The sequence below is a fragment of the Equus przewalskii genome, chromosome 12 (genome assembly GCF_037783145.1).
Source record: "Equus przewalskii isolate Varuska chromosome 12, EquPr2, whole genome shotgun sequence".
Classification (NCBI taxonomy): domain Eukaryota; kingdom Metazoa; phylum Chordata; class Mammalia; order Perissodactyla; family Equidae; genus Equus; species Equus przewalskii.
Window position 1 is genome coordinate 34,053,245 of NC_091842.1, and position 6,340 is coordinate 34,059,584.

The following is a 6,340-nucleotide window of genomic DNA, read 5'->3' on the forward strand; positions in this document are numbered from 1 at the left end:
AATGGAAATACCATATGACCCAGCTATCCCACTACTGGGTGTTTATCCACAGAACATGAAATAAATAATTCAAAAAGATATATTCACCTATACGTGCACTGCAGCACTATTCACAATGGCCAAGGTGTAGAAGCAACACAAGTGCTCATCAATGGATGAATGGATAAAGAAGATGTGGTATATATACACAATGGAATACTACTCAGCCATGAAAAAGACAAAATCGCTCTTTTACCAGGAACCTGCCAACATGGGCCGTGTTCACAATGAAACCAGGAAGAAGTTGGCCTGGGTCATCATTGAGAAAGACTACACGTGCCCAGGCAGTGACTTCCATGCCAATAAGCACATGTATGAGGGAGGACATCACAGTTATTCCCAGCAAGAGCCCCCACCAAAGGATAGCAGGCCATGTCGCTCATCTGATGTAGCGGATTCAGAGAGGCCTGGTGAGAGGTATACCCATCAGGCTGCAGGATTATGAGAGAGAAAGGAGACATAATTATGTTCCTGAGGTCTGAGCTCTGGATCAGGAGATCACTGAAGTAGATCCTGACACTGAGGACATGCTGAAACTCTTGGATTTTGACAGTCTGTCCAAACTGCAGGTCACTCAGCCTACAGCTGGGAGGAACTTCAAAACGCCACGCGGAACCATTGGAATCTTTCTGCTGTGCTGTTATGTTGTCAATAAACCTTGGACAACAATAACAACAACAACAAAAAGACAAAATCGTGCCATTTACGACAACATAGATAGACCTGGAGGATTTTATGCTAAGTGAAATAAGTCAGACAGAGAAAGACAAACACCGTATGATTTCACTCATGTGGAAGATAAACAAACACACGCACAGGTAAGGAGAACAGATTAGTGGTTACCAGAGAAGAAGGAGGAGAGGGTGGAAGTGAAAGGGGTGAAGGGGCATGTGTATATGCTGACAAATGGAAACGAGACTATTGCCGGTGAACACGATGCAGTCTATACAGAAACTGAACTAGAATAATGTACACCTGAAATTACACTATGTTAAAAGCCAATATGACCTCAATAAAATAATTTTTTTAAAAGTTCCAAAATAGATGGTTGGTGATGGTTGCACAACTCCGCAAATATACTAAAAGCTATTGAATTGTACAATTTAAATAGGTGAATTGTATGATATATGAACTGTTTCTCTATAAAACTACTTTTTAAAAAAAGAAAAAAAGTTAAGCCATCAAGATTGAACGTTATTGCTTGCTGACTAGCACCCATTCCTTCCCATTGGCAACAGTCTACTGGATTTCCTTGAATGAAATTAGCCAAACAGTTTAGGTGGGATTGATCCCACCTATGGATTCAGGGGTGGCACATTGTCAGTTTGAGGCAATCAGCAAAAACAGTTTAGTTTCCCAGAACTCATGATTGTCTTAAGAATGTATGTACATATGACCAGGTTCGGAGCTATGAGAGGCAACGAGAGGCTGGCAAGTTCTGGGAAAGAGGTTTCCTCCCTTTTCCAAGAAAAATTCAGAGAAAGACGTTGCTTCTTCTAATAGGAATGAAGGACGCAGCCCTGGAGCTCCTGCCCAGCCGTCTTTTGACCACAGTGGGAGGCGGATGTAGGAGAGGAAAAACTTCCTTCTACCCTCTTAGGACCTATAGCTGAGCCTAAGAATTAAATTCATGTAAGACAGATGAGCAGGAGAAAAGTGTACATATTTTACATAATTTTTTTTGAGGAAGATTAGCCCTGAGCTAACATCTGCTGCCAATCCCCCTCTTTTTGCTGAGAGAGAGTGGCCCTGAGCTCACATCTGTGCCCATCTTCCTCCATTTTATATGTGGGATGCCTGCCACAGCGTGGCTTGATAAGCGGTGCATAGATCTGTGACCGGGATCCGAACCAGTGAACCCCGGGCCGCAGAAGCGGAACATGCAAACTTAACCGCTACGCCACTGGACCAGCCCCGTTTTATGTAAAGTTTTTATGTGTACACAGATGTCTTCAAAAGGAAAATGAAGACCTGAAGAAGCTGTTAGACCCAAAAGCTTACAAAGAACAATAAATTCTGGGAATGTAACAAGAGACAAAGGGGTTTGGGCAAGGGGCAGTAAATTGTGGCACAGTGACTAGGAAATATATGGGGGAAACTAATGGAAGATAAGGGTTACGTTAGCAGGTTGGTTTGTACAGATCCATTTTGGTGTTGACTCCCAGTCTTTGGTGATAAGAATTGTAAGAGAGGAAGAAATTTTCCTCTCCCCTTCTAGGTTCTTCTGGTTGGTCCAAGAATTAAACTGACAGGAGACAGAATCACAGGAGAAAATCAAACCAAGTTTAATAACGTGTATACATGGGAGAAAACCAGGAAAACTGAGTAACTTGCCAAAATAGTTGAAGCCACCACCTTAAATACCATCTTCTTCTAAAGACAAAAGAAGATGTTAAGGGTAGTAATTTGGGACTTCAAAGGGAGGAAGGAAATTTACACAGAGTTGGAAAAGCAAATGTTTGGTAAACAAATGTCTGCCATGCCTGGCAGAGACAATGGGACATGGAGAGAACTTTGATCGAAAGGGCCTTGCTAGATTGCTCCCTGTCTACCACACCCAGTTCATATTAAACTAGAGTTATCTATGGTGATAGCTCCTTCCTGGAACAGCCCTTGTATCTTGATTATTATTTTTTCTTTTGGTGAGGAAGATTGTCCCTGAGCTAACATCTGTTGCCAATCTTCCTCTTTTTGCTTGAAGAAGATTGTCGCTGAGCTAACATCTGTGCCAGTCTTCCTCTATTTTGTATGTGGCACGCTGCCACAGCATGGCTGATGAACAGTGAGTAGGTCCACACCCAGGATCCGAACTTGCGAACCCCGGGCCACCAAAGCAGAGAGTATGAACTTAACTACTATGCCACTGGGCTGGCTGCTATCTTAAGTTTTTTTAGGCAGTTAAGGGGGGAAGTCAAAATTTCTGCCTGAGTCTTTTGTTCTTAAAAAATAATGAAGCCAAGAGACACATTTTGGGGTAGCAAATTCTGCTCCCCTACAGAATGTTCTTCTGTTGATGATGCAGAAAGGGCATTTTTCTTTCTTTCTTTTTTTTTTGAGGAAGATTAGTCCTGAGTTAACATTTGCTGCCAATCCTCCTCTTTTTTGCTGAGGAAGACTGGCCCTGAGCTAACATCCGTGCCTATCTTCCTCTACTTTTTATGTGGGACGCCTACCACTGCATGGCTTGACAAATGATATGTACGTCTGCACCTGTGAGCCGAACCGGCGAACCCCGGGCGGCTGAAGTGGAACCTGCGAACTTAACCACTGCACCACCGGACTGGCCCTGAAAGGGCACTTTTCTCATGGGAGATTTTATGACTTCCTTTTAGGTAGAAACAGGGTGGTCAGAGAGCCCTTCCTGCATCTGCCGCTTCTCCATTGCCTTGAGTACAAGGTCGCAATACGCCGAAGTGGCATAATTTGGGATGGCTGGTTCTGAACGCCTTTACAACCTTTGTTTGAAGCCAATTTTAGAGAAGGTGAAGAGAGTCCAGAAGAAACCAGCTCATTGGTGACATGGCTGAGCTGCTGTATCAGGTCCCGGTTGAAGTCTGCTCTATCGCTGGGCTTATCAATTCTGTGGGGCAATACATTCTCATTATTGTTTAAGGCAGTGACTCTGAATCTCTGCTTGCTACTCAGAGGATCCTAACAGATAGAGCCATAACGTTTGATGTAATGACATGAAAACCACTAAAAACAGACCAAGAAAAAAGCTAGAAAGGCAAGGCAATCATGATTCAAATTTGGATGTGTGCTGTTATCTCTGTCTAGTCTTAGAGTCAAAATCTGCTGCAATGGAGTTGCTTGGTGGGAAAGATTTTACGTGTTATGTGTTCAACAGGCTTTAATTTTCACAGCAGTGTCTTTATCCAAGGAGCCAGGATGTGGGACCTGGCTGCGGATGTAAATAGGCCTATGTGTTGAGAAGATAAAAATTATCCAAAAACTGAGACAAGGTCAAGTTACATTGTGCAGATAACTGTAACCAAGTTGAGCAAATTGTTGATAGAAGAGGAGTTCTGTTGTTTGAAGTCTTTGTTAATTGGTAGTATATCTGGTTAATAGCCCTGTTTGTGAAGTTAGAATTTACCCCAAACAATTAATAGTCATGAGTTTTACAGTCTAACAATCCTTAACCAGCCTTGTGACTAGACCTACAATGTTTAACCAGGTATTTCTTTCTGGAAACGAATCATGAAATATAATCCTCCCCCCACTTTTTTTTCTATTAAGATCTCCCTCTCTAAAAGCATCTGTGTTAGCTTTCTTTTGCTTTTTGAAATTTTTATTGAGGTATAATTGGCCTATAATGTTATATTAGTTTCCGGTGCACAACAAAATGATTCATTATTTGTATACATTGTGAAATGACCACCACAATAAGTGTAGGCAATGTTGGTCACCTTACGTAGTTTTTTCTTGTGATGAGCATTAATTTTAAGATTTATTCTCTGAGCAACTTTCAAATAGGCGATACAGTATTATTAATATAGTCGCCATGCTGTACATGACATTGCCATGACTTACTTATTTTATAACTGGAAGTTTGTACCCTTTGACCCCCTTCACCTATTTCTCCCACCCTTCACCCCCCATCTCTGGCACCCCCCGTGTAAACGTAAGGAAGTCTATGGAGCCTGCAGTGGGATGCGAGGCCACGAGGAGGATGAAGGTGCCTTGGCTAACAGGAGCACCAATGGCTGGACATATGAGTGAGGCCATCTTGGACCATCCCGGCCAGTTGACCCTCCATCTGAATGCAGCCACATGAGTGACTCCAGGTGAGACCAGCTGAAAGAATTGCCCAACCATCTCACAAAATCATGAAAAATCATAAATCATTGCTGTTTTAAGCCACTAAGTTTGGGGGTGTTTCCTTAGATATCAATAAATAACCAAGACAGTTCTCCAGATCAGTTCTGCTGAGAAGACTGTTTAAAATGTAAAGGCATTGTGACGTTTGGATAGCAGATGTGATTAAAATCGGAAGGAATAAACTGCATATTACCCAGTGTAATGTATTCTCCCAACCCTTTGGGCTCCAAATGGAAGAGCTGAGTCATCAGGAAATGTGGCCCTGCCCTGAGAATGGTCATCTGTGTAAATAAGATCAGGTTTGAATTACATGTTGCTTCATCTTGCAAAAAAGACTGGACAGATTTTCGCCAAACGTGGAGGGTGTGTTTCCCATGGTCTGACTTGTGTAGGGGAGGAAAAGAATCTTTTCCCTCTACTCATGTTAGTTTCCCCAGCTGGGGCTCTGTAAATAAGACTGACAGAGGACAGATTAACAAGAGAAGAATCAAACAGAGGTTTATCAGCATATGCGTTGACCGTGTACTTGGGAGTACCAAGAGACGAGTAGCTTGAAGGGGTGGTTAGAATTTGGTGTCTATATTCCTAACTGAGTAGGAGAAAGAGAAGGGGGAGAAAGAGTATCTAAGGAGAGACAAATGACTTTTTGGAAAGATAAATGGGCTCTTAGGAAACTAGATGGGAGACGGGATGATCTTGTGACAACGTCTGTTTGGGTGTGGTGCCGACTTAGCCCAGGGGATCAGCTTTGATCCTTGAGAGGGAATTTGGGACCATTGAGTTCTTTTGGGAGGCTCTGCTTGTAGGTAGATAAGAGATTTCAGGAATCCAGATGCCTTCAGCTCAAAATAGTTCTTCTGTCAAAGTGGCACATTTTAGGGTAGCATATCCTGATCTCCTTCACTTGAAAAATAGACGATGAGGAATATGTAGATTTCACTTTGGGAGCCTTTGGAGGGTTCCTCAAAGAGGTCGTTAGTCATCCTCTAAATAGCCGAAATTGAGTACGAGGGGAGGGTCATGTGACTGCTGATTGGCAATAAGTGGCTATACATACAACAGATTAACATTCACCCACCGTTCCCTCTGTAGAGTAGACTGCCTAAGCAGGGTATGCTGAGTCCATGGCCAGCAGACCTCCGCGTTCTCATTTGTAAAAGGGAGTGATACAGTCATGCGCCACATAATGACATTTTGATCAACCACGGGCTGCACATATGATGGTGGTCCCATAAGATTAGTACCATAGAGCCTGGGTGTGTAGTAGGCTATATACCCTAAAGGTTTGTGTAAGTGCACTCTATGATGTTTGCACAACGAGGAAACCACCTAATGGCGCATTTCTCAGAACGTGTCCCCGTCGTTAAGTGACACTTGATGGTGCTCTCTATATCATAGTGTTGTTTTAAGGATCGACAAAGACTCTCTCCTTTAGTCAGCCTCCTCTGAACTCTATTCCCAATTAGGCCTCAACTTCTAT

General features: G+C 42.8%; 1 pseudogene; it reads left to right on the forward strand.

The window, feature by feature from the left end:
• Positions 1-207: 207 nt before the first annotated feature.
• Positions 208-973, forward strand: LOC103563116 (small ribosomal subunit protein eS17 pseudogene; annotated as a pseudogene).
• The last annotated feature ends 5,367 nt before the right edge of the window (positions 974-6,340 follow it).